At 34.2% G+C, this 17,039-nt stretch overlaps 1 long non-coding RNA gene across 1 annotated transcript; it reads right to left on the reverse strand.

Moving 5' to 3' along the window:
• Window positions 1–3,884: 3,884 nt before the first annotated feature.
• Window positions 3,885–5,395, reverse strand: LOC140047480 (uncharacterized). Its single transcript, XR_011844958.1, has 3 exons — window positions 5,341–5,395; window positions 4,313–4,336; window positions 3,885–3,956 (listed from the first exon to the last, which is right to left on the reverse strand). It is a non-coding gene; the product is annotated as an uncharacterized lncRNA (long non-coding RNA).
• Window positions 5,396–17,039: the final 11,644 nt, after the last annotated feature.

Below are 17,039 nucleotides of genomic sequence, written 5' to 3' on the forward strand. Positions count from 1 at the left end.
AGAGTTGTAAAATAAAATTATTAACAGTATTTATCATTGAAAGCTCTGATGGAAAAAGGGACGAATGAATTTAGATATCTATTTGTTCTGCAACGTGTACTACGTAGTCGTTTGCCAGACCTTAAAAATCATATACATGGTGTAGTGTGTGATTTTCATTTGACATAATGTTCTTAGTCTTATCATGGACCTGGTCTTATCTAGAATTTTCGCAATACAAATATCATCGATAGAGAAACTTTCCTTAATAATACAAACAACAAATTTAACAATTCAGGAATAGTTTTGTAGAGGAAGGGTGAAAGCAGGGAGGTTGAAAGGGTGGGCCGGTAATGACCTTAACATCCCGAAGAGTACCCAAACATATTTTGGGGCGCTCAACTTTACAGGTAAACACGATAAAAATCGCAAACAATTATGTTTTTTGGCCTTTTTAAAATGGTAAAAGCTTTTTGCCGAGTGAGTTTACAACATCTATCAGCGCGTGATAGCTTATATTTTAATTAAATTTTCAGACAGGTTTTTGTCTGTAAACGTACATGCGTAAATCGGGTGTTTGTTTATCGGATTTTTAAGGCAAGCGGCAATCGATGTGTGATTTATTTTATTTTATTCTGGTTTATATAAAATATTTTGATTTTTCAGCAAGAACTGAATTGTATCAACATTCACAAGTTAAATAAACAGAACAATAATATATAAAAACATTAAAAGGTCATTAAAAAACACACAAAAAATAAACACAATAATTTAGTTTCACTTTTAGTATAGCGTTTATTAAAACAAAAACATCAGATTTAATTACAAATTTTGCACTGTACAAGGTAGTGTATTTTACTATGGTACTACGTATACTTTATTTATGTACCATTGACATGTGTCTTTTTTTGTCGGCTTCCGACACAAATGTGTACGAGGGACATGACGGACATTGCCCGACGCCCATTGGCCCATCCTAAACAATAGTGTTCCCTGCCTGTTGTTGCATGAAACTCGTATAATGCCCTTCTAATTGTGGGTCTAATTGGGGTTGTGGTAAGCCGTCCTTCAAAAAACCCATCACTTTCTTTGCTTGTATTGAACTGTTTGTACAGTGTTCGCATTCAGTATCTGTGCACTTTCTGAAACTTATTTCACAAATGTACATGTTTACATGCTAACTTTAGTTCTTCTAGAACGTTGCGCTGTTCTCGCAATGGATGCAATGGACCCTTAAGTAATTTATGGACTTTGTCGTAATCTTTATACGGTGAAGCGTCTATTGTAGATTTTATTGGCTGCGACGTAAATGGATGTCCATCGTATGGCATCCCATTCCAGTATTGCGACAACCTGTCAATTGCGTTATCAATCACCTGTTAAAAAAAATTAAATATTTTCAAACTATAATATATAATATAAGTATACAGTACAGTATACTAAATTAGATTCCGGTTGTCACTCGTGAACAATTCTCAAAAAGAGAAACAAACACAATCAATTATTTTGATATATCATCCCGTCAGGAGCGATAACTTGGCACATTCATCATTTGCAAATTTTACGTTTGTTCAATTTTTTTAAAGCAAGCCACTAAACGCATGAAATTAGATTAAACACAAACAATAATGAATTATGCTACTTCTAGTAAGCTTCAACTTTACATGCATTTATAAAGTCTACCAAAAAAAATTAGTTGCCATGTTTTATTTAATTTGTTAATTGTTTTCAACTAAAATGTTGGTGAGGAACGAATAAAGAACGCAGATTACAAAAAAAGTCATTCACCTGTTTTGTTTCATTATTAAAACGAAAATACATTCATGGCGTGGTATGCCTTCCTGGCATCTTCACGGCATCATTTTTCCGTAATTTTTTGTTTTTTTTTCTTATGCAACCTGAAACAATTAATATAAAAACTTTAATACGGCCTATAGCTTACATCTTTTCCCTATTAGTATTAGGCTTTGTAGGCCTAGTAGTAGTTGGCCAAGGAAGAGTAGGTCTGTTAGTAGTACCTGGCCTATTATTGATCAATGGAAGAACATCTGAAACTAGATCGGATAATTTATGTCCCAAAAGAATTAATTTGAATTTTTGTCGGTCACAATTAAGATAGGTCTAGGCTAGGTAGGCCTTATTATGTGTCAAATAATAAGGATAAGTTTTGATAATCGGAGTTTGGTTGAATTGTGGCGGCAAAAACATAAATGCAAATCAATTAGGTACAGTACTACAAAAGTCTATTTATTTCAGTCAATATGAATATTTAAGCATTGTTTTATACAACAATCTTCAGTGGTTTCGAATTGGTGTGATTGTTCCCGCGGAAACCACTACATCAATACCATGTAAAAACTCTTTACGGATGAATATTAAGTGTATTTGAACACTCTCACTAACATTAGGATTAAGTTTGTGACTGACCACTTAAGCACCAAATAAATTCAAAAGTAAATATATTAATTAATACAGTCGAGGATGACAATTTATCTTAATTAAAAATTCAATCAATTTGTTACCACAATGTGGTGATCAACCGCGATTACAGGAGTAACTAGCTAGGCCTACATTGCAGAGTAGTACACTACTTTTAATAGGCTAGGTAGGCCTCCTAGCTAGCTACTGTACACTGTTAACTAGCCTTTTTTAAGGGTGCGTGAGGTACCTGTGTATAAGATGCACCCAAAATTTAGAGGTCAAGTTTGCGTGTCAAAAGTGCGTCTTATACACCGAAATATACGGTAACCTGCGTTTAGTTTTACCAATATAAAGCATGTTACATTTAGTACACGAAATACAATAAACTAGATTTCTAGTGGTGAAAGCAATACGATCTGTGATAACATAATTACCAGAAGATCCTACTATTTGGTTTGAACATGAAACGTAATTACATGTCGAACATCTATTTCTATTACATTTGAATGTTCCAGTTGATTCGTTAGCTTTGTTTTGTAATTTAGTGTAAAAGTCTAGTAAAGTTTTGATTTGTTTTAAAGGAACCTTTGGTGGATTTCGGTAGTCTTTAACTAGCCTTTGATGACTTAACCAAAAGCACAATATAAATGTGCAATACAAAACTAAAATACAGAAATAGGTACTACAGCTAAACTGTCACATGCACATCCACACACAACGGAAACAACTTTCCAACAACAAGAGATCCCATTTCACATGCATAATTAAAAGATGCATCAAGAACAACTTGCCAAAAACAAATTTTGAATTTGAACAAAAACATGTCGGCCACCGAAGATATTTCAAGGTATCATATATAAAATAAATTACGTAATTTCGCACTGACTTCAATTGTACTCGACTCGGTACTGGTTTGCCTGTCAGCCTCCTTCACCACTGCAGTTATGGTAACTTTATCGCCCTAACCTATTTCCTTAGATCTTTGAGCACTCCATTCCATAGCACCACATCTACGTTTGCTCCACCTCCTTCTAGTCTAATGCTCCTCCTTTTAAATGAACTAGTCTCCAACAAATTTCCAACCTACATAAATAAAAGAAAACAATTGGAAAATATATATATCAAATTATCTAAAATAACAGCCAATAGGGAAAACTATAATGTTGTTTACATAAGCATGCCCCAAGACAAAAGTATGTAATATATAAACAGAATTTAAAAACAAAAAATTAATATCAAGGTACCGCTTTTTATAGTGTCAGTTAAAGACATAAATAAAAACAAATATATTAAAAAGTGATCAAAATAAATTAAAATTAAATAAATAGATTAAAATATAAAGAAAATAAATAAGACAAATCAAATAATTTAATAATTAAATTAATTAATAAAGAAACAACACATAAATAAAGTAAATTAAACATATAAACATCTCCAGAGACGCTGAAACGTCTCTTTACAGGAGAGCATTTTGCTTCAGCTGCACCCGAGTCTGTTTTGATGTAAACATTTACAATTTCCATATTCACCGTGAAGTCACTTATCTTTGTAAATACCTGCATACCAAAAATAAAATCACTATTTAGCAACATTAAAGTGTCTTTCACACATGTTGAACATATTGCTCACGTTCACTTCAATAATTTCTTAACAATTCTAATGGAGTACCTCCGACTCCATAATGCGAAAGGTTAGATAATAAAATCTCGTGATTTACAACGTCAAAGACTTTGGATAAATCCAAGAATGTACTGAGCAAAAATTCTCCTTTTTCTAGAGATGTATGTATGTTACTCAGAAGGTCAAGTATTGCTAGACTAGTTTTAATGATTTTCCTAAACCCATACTGGCGATTACTTAATTCATTCATTCATCTTTTATTTTGAAAAAAAAAAAAGTAACAGATACTTACGTTTCTTTAATGCTGCCATTGATACTGTGTAAATAAAAAAAAAACCAGTTAAAATTGTTTAGTAATTTAAAATGACTTGGGTCGTGTTCGTACGGTGGTTAAAATAAGCGCTTAATTTCACCCATGCCTCGGGTTATAAATTGAGCGTTGTTCGTACTTGAAATATTTAACCGCTTAAATGCTTAATCGACGAATCACAAACCGGAAATTACGTTTTAAGGTCAGTTGTCTTTACAACCTACGACCCCATTTTCGCACGCTAGTTTCGTGTTGTATATTTTTTACTCGCGATCTTTCTTTACAATAACAATTACTTGCTACCTTTTACACTGCTTATCCTTGCGACAAACCTTATGCCTCTTAACGCCGATAATCCTGCCGAAATATGCCTTCTCCTGACGACCATTATTTTACTCATTGACGAAGAATTTGAGCCCAATGTTACACGACGGAAACACCACCGACCAGCGGCTCCCCGACCAGCTAGGCCTACTAAGCGGTCTACACCAACAAGGACAGCACCAGCTGACGATCGCTCTCGAAGCGTGTATGGAAGAGCTTCGTAGGAGAAATGACGGGCCTAGGCAGCGAACGTTTGTCAAAATTTGACACATTGCCTCTATCGGAGATTTATTATCCTCTAAGGCCGAGTATAATTGGATTATCGCTGAAATAACCTGCAAATTTGGTGAACATTTTACCTCAAATTTTTTGTAGCCTGAGGCAAAAGTTAATTGGATCACGCGAACGGAAATCGGGAATAAGCTGGTATTTTCAACCCCTACGAACAGGCCCTAACACCAGTCTAAATAGGGTAGTAATGATTCCATTATTTCAGTGTTTTCTGTGTGTTGATTCCCTTGAATGCATTAGTAAATCATGTCACCTATAGTTCAGTAAACTGCAAACTGTCAATATTAATTACTCTAAACATGTAAACATACGATCAACAATACGATTCATGAATATTATTATGTAAAAATTGTTTCGCAATGTCTGATTTTACAACAATTACTTAGTACTTATACCCTTATTCTTTAATGGTCATTTTTGGTGTGGATTTTATCATGGCAATTTCCTGCTCATGAACAGCCAGCGTCTTTACTGACACTCTGGCTGTATTCACATTATTGTTACTTTGTGGTGTCGCCGACGAGTTGTACAAGACGTCAAGGTATTTGAGGTAATTTTACACAATACGTTTGTTCCAACAATGGCCTCTCCACCTTCTAATCATAGTCTTTTTACAACTAACTGGTCATTGAATTTGATTATTGCCGGAGGTATGTGGGGATCCTCTAAGCTGTCTCAGCATTGATCACATCTCGATTTCTTTTCAATTTGTTGCCATGTGCAACACAATTATGGTGATTTTCTGACTTGTATTTTATGGAGTGATGACACGGTCTACATACAACTTTGACATCCTCAAGTGCCTTCTTTGATGTTTCAGGTGGAGGTACGAGTTGGTTGTGGAATAATTGTTTGTTTCAAGTAGTAAGTTGAAATTTTTCTGTCGATTTAGATTTTTTTTGGCATCTGCCAATAGATTTTTCCATTTTTAAAAAATCTCTGACTGTTCGGTTCACCTCCCCATTTACTGCATTTACACTCTTCAAAACCTCTTCCCATCCTTCAGCCTTGGAATGCAGCGTAACTCTGGATGAAAATTTGCAGTTAAAAATGTTATTTTTTTCGGTTTCGATGAACGTCAGCCTACATTTGCTGTCCATCGTTATTACCGGTAATTACAGCTAGGTCTAGGAATAACTACCGAGTCATTTGTCAGTCACGGATATTTACAGGATTAATTTCAGATGACAAAATACTTAGGCTAGTATGGGATAAAACAGGACAAATTCTTCCACAACAAATACATCAAAGAGCTCGAAGGTGAAATTCCTCTTCCATCGTTCTCTACGCCGAAGAAAACGATTATATCTTCGTTCTTCAGGAGTAATCAGATTTATAAATGGTGTTAAAAGAAATGGCCGTAAAGCATACCCAGATTGCCCCAACAAATATCCTTCTGGCATTTCAGCATTTTCAAAGGCTATGCCAAGACTATTCTCCCTGAAAATTCTGGAATCATGCGTTGAACCGAGCCAGCGCACTACACAATTGGTGAATCGCATGTCTGGATATTTAGAACCTGAAACTGTTTCGACATACGACCTCTGTCAAAAAACAAACATCTTGTCCTTTCCCTATTACTCTGTTTCAGCCACTTTGCCTTTGAATCTACTTGATCAATTTTTAGCAATTGTTTCACTAATGAAAGTATTGAATTTCTGTAATTTAATTAAATTGTACCTGTTTTCTTTCTTAGCATCTTTAAATATGCTTTGTATTCTTTCACATTAATTTCCGTATTCCAGTCATTTAAGAACTTCTCTTGATCTTCTGGTTTTAAAATTGTTGCTAAACCCTTGATTAAATTGTCATCTAAATGCATTTCCATTATTTTTTTCAAAGCTTCTTGATTATTTGTAAACAGATAGAAACATAGTGTTGCTTCTGAATGCTTGATTACCAATTTTTTTAACTTGAAGAATGGTATAATTTGGGTTAACTGTTGCTCCAAATATTCCACACATCCATGCACGAAATCAAGATTACAGTTGGAATTGACAGTAAGAGGAAGTTTTGCACCTTTAAAAAAATGTAGTAAGCATTTTTTAAATATGAATTCAATGCAAATAGAATTAAATACAGTACTAGTATACTAAATACTTAAAATTGATAAATATTTAAACTCTTATTCTTTTATTGTTAATAATTATCATTTTTTCTAAATTAATTTATCATCCTCCGAATGTAATATGCTCTTCAGTTGAAGTACGGCATCCCAAATATTTGTTATTTCAGCGTTTCTTAGATCATAGTAAGAAATAACATTTTTGAGCCCTTGTGGATCAACTTCTCTTAATGCCCTGAACAGTTTTATTCTGTATGAAGACAATCCATTTCCATCAGTACTGAGCGAATTTGCTTCCAAATACTGCTTTACAAGTTCTTCAGCACCCTTTAATTCTGATAGCTTAGAGATCTCCAATAAAAGTCTAACTTTATCAGAAGAGATAGAACCTTTGTTATGTAATTCATTGAAAAGATCATGTGATGTGTATCCTGGATTGGTGATGTCCTCCACACACAAAATATTGAACAAGCAGCATTTTAACCAACTGTATCTTTGTCCATTATAGTATTTACTTAACTCAGATTTCAATTTCAAGAATTTGTCAGTACCCTCAGCCATTTTACCAAATCTGCAAAATCAAAATACCAGATTATATTAATTTCTCATTTAAATTTCATTTACATTCTGTACATCTACTGAATGGGCCTCTATGCTTTGAATTTTATTATATAATGTCCATGCATTTTTATTAGACTGTTTATGTATATTATACAATAATAATAAAATAATAACGTGTTTATGTCCACTTAATAAACTTTAAAAATAAAGTATTATACAGATTTTGACTGCTTAGAAGTTAAATATAAGAATTGACATCTCAGAGGGAATCATATTAAGTTCGAGGGAATATATATTTCCCGAACACTAACACTTCAACTATAGCAAAATACTGTAAATACAACTCCCGGTACATATCGACTACCCCGTCGATACGCTAATCAGCAAGTATCCAAATGCCACAATACTGCGTGATTAACTTTACCGGTATGTTACGAATACGAATAGAACTTTATTGCAATCAAACGAAAGATTGAAGTTTAACAAAAGCGTTTCACTCAGAACAATAAAATGCAATATAAAAATATAAAAGACATTTAGAAAGGTAGAACATACAATCAAAATATTAAAACAAAATTACAATAAAATATCACTTCAATCAATAAATAGACCAACTTCAATAAACTAACAAATGCACCGTAAGCACAATAAGTTAATAGGTTTCGGAGGACGAAATACCTCGCGATCACGTTAAGAATGCCAGCCCGGCAATCAAGGCACCCGCCTCCCCACCCAAAAAAAACAACTTCCGAGCTTTCGCTCGCAGCGGCAATGTTGTGATTTTAGGTTGGTGCTGGAATGGCCTGCTACGCTCGCGCTAAGGTCAAATTTTCGTTCGCCAAAATGGCGAAAGGTTTTGAAAAACATTAGCCAAATTGAAAATCCTTTAGCCAAATTTTAAAAACCATAAAAATTCGCAAAAATGTTTATTAAATAAAAAATGCATGTATTTGTTTGTTATTTTACTTCTTTTACATTTATATTATTATTAGGTATCCCAATGAAGCCGATTTTCGTTACCGCGATTTTAACACGTTCGTGAAATTTCAAAAAGTGACGTGTCTTTGAAGTTAAAAATATACTATTTCTTATGTACCCATGAGAATAAAAATTATATGCCTGGAAAGATCTTGTTTAAGGGATTATTTTTATATATTTTTAATCTATGTTTATTAAATATTTTAATAGAAAACGCGAGTTAAAAATGAGGTACAAAAGCCGGCGAGCCGAAATCCGCGCGCTAAAAATAACTTTGGAAAACACCTACCCATTTTCGCACCCGATCGCACGAGGTCCATAATAGGTGGTGGAGTAATTTTTGTTGCATGTTATCAGGCTTTAAATACTCTTTATTTTGATATGTAAATCGGTTATTATTATTATGTACATCCGCCTCATATGTCAATTTTAACGATAAAAATTGAATTTTTGAGTCTTTTTCATTATCAAAATCTGGCTAATTTAGTATTGAATTAAAGCTAATTTATATTTCTGTTTGATAAACCACATCGTTTTATTTGACTTTGCGTGTACCTCGTGCGAAGAAGCCAACAAGACCAACCACTGAAAAAAATAATCCCTACCATAAATATCAGTGTTTACCATTTTCCGCCTATTACTAAATTACCGTCGCCCAGGCAATGTGCATGGTATGCATGTATGAGCGCGTTAATTAATGATTGGATAACCCCCACAGTGGACTGTTCCATTTTCTGAACTAGTCTTCGCCGCACACGAGGCATGTCGAAAAATGTTGCCTCTCATCATGGAATATTTGCTTCGAAACGTTAATTTTACCGATTTATTAAATTATTTAATAAGTGGAATATTTATCAATCTATTATATAAAACAAGTACGTTAGGAAGAAATGTACCGCAGAAATTTAAGAAGCTTTGAATTTGCTATGCAGCGGCCGTAACCCATTCCATGTAGGCGGCCGAAACGCGCTTTGGCCAGGGTTGCCGTTGTAGTATACGCTGTTTCTTAGCTATTCAATTTAAAGCGCAACTTTCGGTTAGAATAATCGAAAGAGAAATAAAATTAAACATGCTAACATTATACTATTGAGGTAATTACTTTGTTAATTTTATATTTAAAATTCCCCTTTTTAAATAACAGAACAGCCTCGTTTACGGAAGTATTCGTCCACATGTTTCTGTTTACATTTTCTTCTTGAAGTTCATTTTCTACGTCGAAGAATAGGGACTTCCCCTTTTATTTGCTCATCATCGATCACGTCGACGACGGCCGGCCACGAACCAATCACATTAGAGAGTTTACGAAACACGACTGAGAGGGACGACGACGGATTACCAGTTTAGTTAGGCCTAGTAGCCTAGGCCTAGATAGTAATAGCTACTAGGCCTAGCTGCGGCCTATTCTTTCTAGGCCTAGGCCCTCGCCTACTTTTAGGCAGCAAATGGCACTTTATTTTAAGTGATAATTTTATCTATTTAGTATTATTAAATTAGGTCATCAATCAGAAATCGATGGTCATCATCTTTTTTATACACATCACCGCCGGTCTTTGATTAAAGTAATGATTGACAACGATAGTACAGTAGTTACAAATAGCTGTGTAATTTTAATTTATATAACTATCGTATAACTATGTAACATACATAATTTGTATTTGACTATAGAGGAAATGTATATATATACATGGTTAGATTCGATTATACTTGATCTGTATTGACGATACTTTAATGTTGTTTAAGCAATGTTTTACTTGAGCGTTAGGTCATCAACTTTGTTTGATACCGGTTTCAGTTGGCCTATCAATTTCTTTGCAGTACACTCGAATAATGAAACAGAATTTTCAGAATGCGAATCAGAGAGTGTAGAAATTTGTAACAAATGTCCTAATGATTGGTGTAAAGAAAGGCATAAGGGGAGTAAATATCTTGAGTATCAGCAGAATAATCAAAAAAGAAGAATGACTTCTTAAATAAGGATTCACACATCAAAGTATTCCTTCTATCACAATCTGTGACACAGCAATTATTTTTATTTCTTATGTTAATGTTGATTTTGCAATCCTATCCTGTCCGTGACGCCAATTGTTATGGTTCGAGGACTTGCCGAAATAACTACAACCACTTTGGTCGGAATCATACTTTCTTGTTGATAACCACGACCATCTTGGTCTAAATCATAATGTCTTCTGCCTATATCGCGCTGCAAATACTTACTGTACCTTGTTCCTTGTTTCTGCGAATATCTCCAAGCTTTTTAATTTCAACCCCGTCAAGAACCTTCTTTACCTCATCACTTACGTCTTCCTTCAAAATCTATACATCTCTCTCTCTTTCTATCAAGTCTGCAACAACCTTGTCAATTTCCGTCTCTTCTGGATTAATACCACTGGCCTTTCCTTCCTCATTTTGTTTCTTGATACCCTTTGCTTTTAATGTATTCCATCTATCTCTGATTGCCTTTAAAGTTTATTTGCTTACTCATTCCTGTGGCAATTTCCCTCAATATTGTTCCTCGTTGTTGTGTTCTTGATCTAAACCTAAATGGTTCACAAACCATTACTTTTTTTAAACAAAATGATGTCATTTTCTTCAGTCCATTTCATGTTACTGGTTCTCAAGAATAAACAAAAGAACGGATATTCTCACTAAATAATAGGTAAATTATGTTTGTTTAGTGGATTCTATAAGCTTATTAGTTAGCCATAGGGCCAGCCTATATACACAGGCGAATATTAAGACCAAAGACCTAAGATTACAAATTCTAAGATATTTTATCTTTAATAGCTGGTTCCAGACGATGTTTGAATCCGTCATCATTGCAAGTGCCTTGTCCACCATGATGTTTTTTGGAGTACTATACGCTTCTTTAATGGTCGTCTTTGATGTAGATTTTATCATGGCAATTTCCTGCTCATGAACAGCCAGCGTCTTTACTGACACTCTGGCTGTATTCACGTATGTCGTAGCATCTTCTGTTTAGTGTTTTTTTAGAACACATTATTGTTAATTTGTGCTGTCGCCGACGAGTTGTACAAGACGTCAATACAATACATACTCTTCGTTTGTTCCAAGATGGCCTCTCCACTTTCTAATTGTAGTCTTTTTACAACTAACTGGTCATTGAATTTGATTATTGCCGGAGGTATGTGAGGATCTTCTAAGCTGTCTAATGGAGTACTTCAACAGCATTGATCACATCTCGATTTCTTTTCAATTTGTTGGCATGTGCAACACAATTATGGTGATTTACTGACTTGTATTTTATGGAGTGATGACACGGTCTACATACAACTTTGACATCCTCAAGTGCTTTCTTTGATATTTGAAATTTTTCTGTCGATTTAGATCTTTTTTGGCATCTGCCAATAGATTTTTCCATTTTTAAAAATCTCTTTGACTGTTCGGTTGACCTCCCCATTTACACTCTTCAAAACCTCTTCCCATGCTTCAGCCTTGGAATGCAGCATAACTCTGGATGAAAATTTTCAGTTCAAAATGTTATTTTTTCGGTTTCGATGAACGTCTGCCTACATTTGCTGTCTATAGTTATTACCGGTAATTACAGCTAGGCCTAGTAATAACTATCGAGTCGTTTGTCAGTCAAACGACATTGGTCACGGATATTTACAGGATTAAATGATAAAATAAAAATAAAAAATAAATGGCCGTAAAGCATACCCAGATTCCCCAAACAAATATCCTTCTGGCATTTCAGCATTTTCAAAGGCTACGCCAGGACTATTCTCCCTGAAAATTCTGGAATCATGTGTTGAACCGAGCCAGCGCACTACACAATTGAGTGAATCGCATGTCTGGATATTTAGAACCTGAAACTGTTTCGGCATACTTGAAGACCTCTGTTTCAGCCACTATGCCTTTGAAGTATTCTCAGACATATTGATGTATACCTGAATTGCAGCCATTACTATAAGGTCCTTTTCAGCTAAAAAAAAGGTTGAAAAATATTTTAACTGCATTCATATCCTTTTAAATTTTAGATATAGGCCCTATATAGCCATAGGTAAACTTACACTACGCAAGATGCTTAGCCCAAATTGGAATTATCAAAGATTAATTTTTATTCTCTAGCTAGGACGGCTTAGTTTTTAGGTGTTCGTATTAACTTGGATATTTAACAAAATAATCATAAATTTACCATTATTGAAAGCCAGCATATCAAGTCTTGCTTGCAAAAAACCGGTCAACACCAATTGCTTCAGAACATCTACCTTTACAACCACATCTGAAATTGTAGCATTGGGTACGCTCTTTTTCTTTGAAATCGTCTTCAAATGGAATATTCATCCCCATCTGTCAAGCATTTTTCTTTCTGACCTCTGGTAGTCCGGTAGCAGCAGGGGGATATCACCACCCGAAAGGGGACAAATTACCATCTAACTTTTCTAGACCAGAATTTTCCGTAGATTACGAATATGGAAGGTAATCAAACAGAATAGCAAGCATTTTCGATATGGTGAAAAATTCCTTTGTGTTTTCTTCTCTTGGCCAATAATTTTCCAATAGAAAAAATGAGCGTTTCTTTTCTTTTTAATCTTCCTTACTACTGCTAAAGGTAGATTCCGATTTAAAACAGATAAATGAACAGATGCAACCCAGCGTAAATATACAATATATTATCATGTGTCGTCTCGGTAATCAGCGAGCGTAAGCTTTGTGATAGGAACTTTAAACCAGAAATATTAGAAAAAGCTCCAATTTCATCAATGAAAGAGTAAAGACTTATTTCGTCTTGACTAAAAATGATAGTGTCATCAGCCAATTATGCCAACTTTACAACATTTTTTTTGGAAGAGTAAAACCTTTGCACGAAGGATTTTCTCTTATATTTATGGTCATGATTTCTACAACCAATATGAACAATATTGGGAAGTATTAATACTTACCAGAAAGATTGCTGGAAATGTTATGCATTGACCCACTTGCATAGATTCTAAGTGCTGTGCACACTTGCAGGCATCGCAGCACAAATGTTTTACCACACTGCTTGGTTCACATTCAAAAAGCTCATAAGCATTTTCCTTCTACATTCATGACCTGAAATGTATTCTTTCATTAATTCAGAAAGTTCTACGTTTACTGTGGCTATATTTGAGTAGAATTGCAAAACTCTGTTTAGATGAATCACATGTGGCGTCATATACTTCAACACCTAAAGTCATCATGAACATTTTGTACAGATCTCTACAGTGACTCCTCCTCCTCCTACAAAACACAATTGTTCTGGATGATTCTATTTTTTAAATTTTCAATTATTGCAAAAATATGCTAAAAGCATTGGCAATAGAGATCGTAATTTACCAATCATTAATTCACCAACCAATAATTCTTTATTTCCCAATACACCTTCTGCCAGCATCTGTGAAGAAACGACAAGAAACAAAAAGCAAAGGACAAAAAGCCCAAGGTAATAGTAATTTTAACATTATTCTTGTGTCACATCTACAGGTTACTTAAAGTTACAGTAACATGTACAACCCGATTTAACTTGTTCTAGAATGTCAGGAGCACTTTAGTTAAAATTAATTAAAACAAATACCATCAAATCTCTTTTGTAATTTGGACTTCTTCGAGGTTGCCACAAGAATCACAAGAACAGCCTCAGAATCCATGCGTATGACAGCCTCAATGTAACATAGTCAGAAATCATGTGTCAAGTCACCAAAATCCAGACTTCGCAGTCCACTATTCCACAACAACCATTTCACAGAGCTAATGAATCAGCAACAAAGACAGCAACTAGTCATGCTATTCATGCATGCAGGCTATTTTTTTTAGAAAAGTAGTAATGTTTTTTTGTTTTAACTATTATTAATACAATACTAATCAGTGGGAAGAATCAACTGTACCTATTGCTTTCATGTAATTTGTTAGGAAACTGACATAAATTGTTAATTATTATGTTCACATAATGTATAGATGTTCAAATTTCTACCTTTCAAATCTGATTTTCTTTGCACAGTTTCCTGTATTATTGTCAATACCTGCTGCTGTTGCCCATAGGTTTGTGCCATCTGCATCTAGAAAATAGTTAATTCTTGCAAATTTTGTTATTCCTTGTTCGAGATATTGAACAACGTTGGCGATTCGTTTTTTTAGTCTATGGCAATCTGCTGAATACAGAGACTTGCAATTTAAATACGTGGTTGCCATTGCAGTGTCGGTAGATTCGTCATGGACACGTTTCATTCCAAAATGATCTAGATTTAAAAGAAATGAAATATAATAACAGTAGAATAGCTGATTGTAATACCATTGTTATATGATGATTGCAATTTAGAAGGTAATGAGTAGATTGCTTTAATTCAATTTTGTATGGGTTGGAATAATATGTATGTTTCTCCACTATCTTACCTGCTCTCGAATGCAAAACAACCAAATGCCCAAAAAGGGACTGCATTCCTTACACAGTCAACAAGATGTGCGCATATGTTACGCAAATTTATAGTGCAAATTTCTTGGCCTTTAAGAAAACAAAATTGCAAATGAACAAAATATGCTTGAACAAAGTGATTGTTACAATCATTAAGTATGTTATTAAAAATAGACATTTTCCACTGCTAAATATTCTTACTCGAGCAAACAAGCTCAAATCACTTTGGATAACTGAAGGTATAGCCAAGTCAATCAAAACTAGGCAAAAGCTGTATGCTAGATATATTCCTCGTCATCACCTTCACATTGGAAAAAATATTTGTATTTGGTAAATGTAAAAAAAAAAAATTTGTTCCCAACTAAAATAATAAATGGTCAATGTGAATATACAAAATAAATGACAAAGAAAAAGCCGAATCTTTTATTTCATTTTTCTAAAATATTGCAAATTCTTTTTTGGAATACTCCATTCAACCTCACAATGATTTCCTTTAGGGTAATTTTCCTTCATCATTATTTTTTAAACCTGTATGTGAACAAGAATTTTGTCTTACAGTAAATACATACATACACATTTTACAATTCTAGATGAACACAACTCTAGCCTCATCACTGTGGTTATGACTCTTTGTCTATTTGGATCATCAAAGAGCATGTGAACCTCTGTAGCGAGAGTGGTGCAGGATTGGCCTTTGCTTTTCCCTGTGTTTGAGGCATACAGATTTTTTGGCTATTTTGTTGCTATGACCATGCTATGTTTTTTGTGGTTGAGGAAGGTTTTTTGTTGAACTTGTGAACATGTTTTCGTTTGCTGTTATTGTTAGCCCAACAACATTGTGCCGATATTGTGTCCGTATACATTGGCGACATCATAGCAAACTTGTGTCGTACACATAGTTTAACCGCCTCTATGGCGCACTGCATAGAGTATGCTGTGACTGTAGTTTCTTTTGCTTGTGATTTCTGTAAAACCGAAGGTTGACTGGGCATTGGCGTGGAGTTGTCCTGTGGCAATTGTTTACCGCATTAAATATGGCCTGGAACACTAAACAAATTAGGGATTGGTATTTTCGTTGAATGGTTATGGACCATTTATTTATTTAGCCTTTCACAATTGATCAAAAGTGGGTGCATCAATTGAAATAGCATTTTATGTTATTCATTTTATGTTATTAGAATCCACTTAGTTTTAAAATTTGTAACGGTTTAAAAATGAACCAAATTATTGCAGTAGGTTCATATATATTAATGTGCCCCAGTATGCAACCTTGAAATTACTTAATTACTTAATTACTTATTTAACAACAGGAGTTGTATCTCTTTCGTAAAAGCTCATCGCCTTTGAAATAGAGCGCATCTCAGTTTTACGTGCCCAAGATTCTTAAAATTTTTATTAATGTAATTATTTAGATACTTATCTTCAAAAATAGTTTTCTTTATATGTCAATTTGATGACGTTACCATGTTAGAAATTTGATTTAAAAGATGGGTCTCGTAATTTCATTTATGCTACGCTGTATATAACATATACAGTGTGTTCTGTAAATACTGTAATATGCTGTCAGCACTGTAAACATATTTAATTCATGTCATACTCATAGGATGGCATAATAATTGCCGGCGTTCATATTTTAACGACATATGTGCATGTTGCGTTTGCGCGGGTAACCCAAACTCGTCAAAGAATCTAGTTTAAAATGTTAAATTTCTTTTTCTCTTGTTTTGTTCAATAATCAATAAACAAACTTACCATAGTAGGTCTTGTAAAGCTGGTAGAATGTACGAAATAACGTCTTTGCAGATTTTAGTTCATTCGGTGTTATTTCCTCCCGCAAACAAATATGCAATGCGGTGGCGAACATTGCAAAATGTGTGTAGTAATTGTCAGGTAGTATTCCTTTGAATACTACACAACCATAATACAAGCACAATGAACGGAAATACAAACTCAAAAATAAATTGTAAAATGGAAAATATACGCCAACTGCAAAAGTACTCCATGCACATACAGGCCAAGCGGTGGCGTAAAAAAAAATTACCAAAATGCATTCGTGAAGCTTTGTAATTCTGTTGTATAAACGGGCGTGATAAGGCAGG

This window comes from Antedon mediterranea, chromosome 4 (genome assembly GCF_964355755.1).
Source record: "Antedon mediterranea chromosome 4, ecAntMedi1.1, whole genome shotgun sequence".
NCBI lineage: Eukaryota > Metazoa > Echinodermata > Crinoidea > Comatulida > Antedonidae > Antedon > Antedon mediterranea.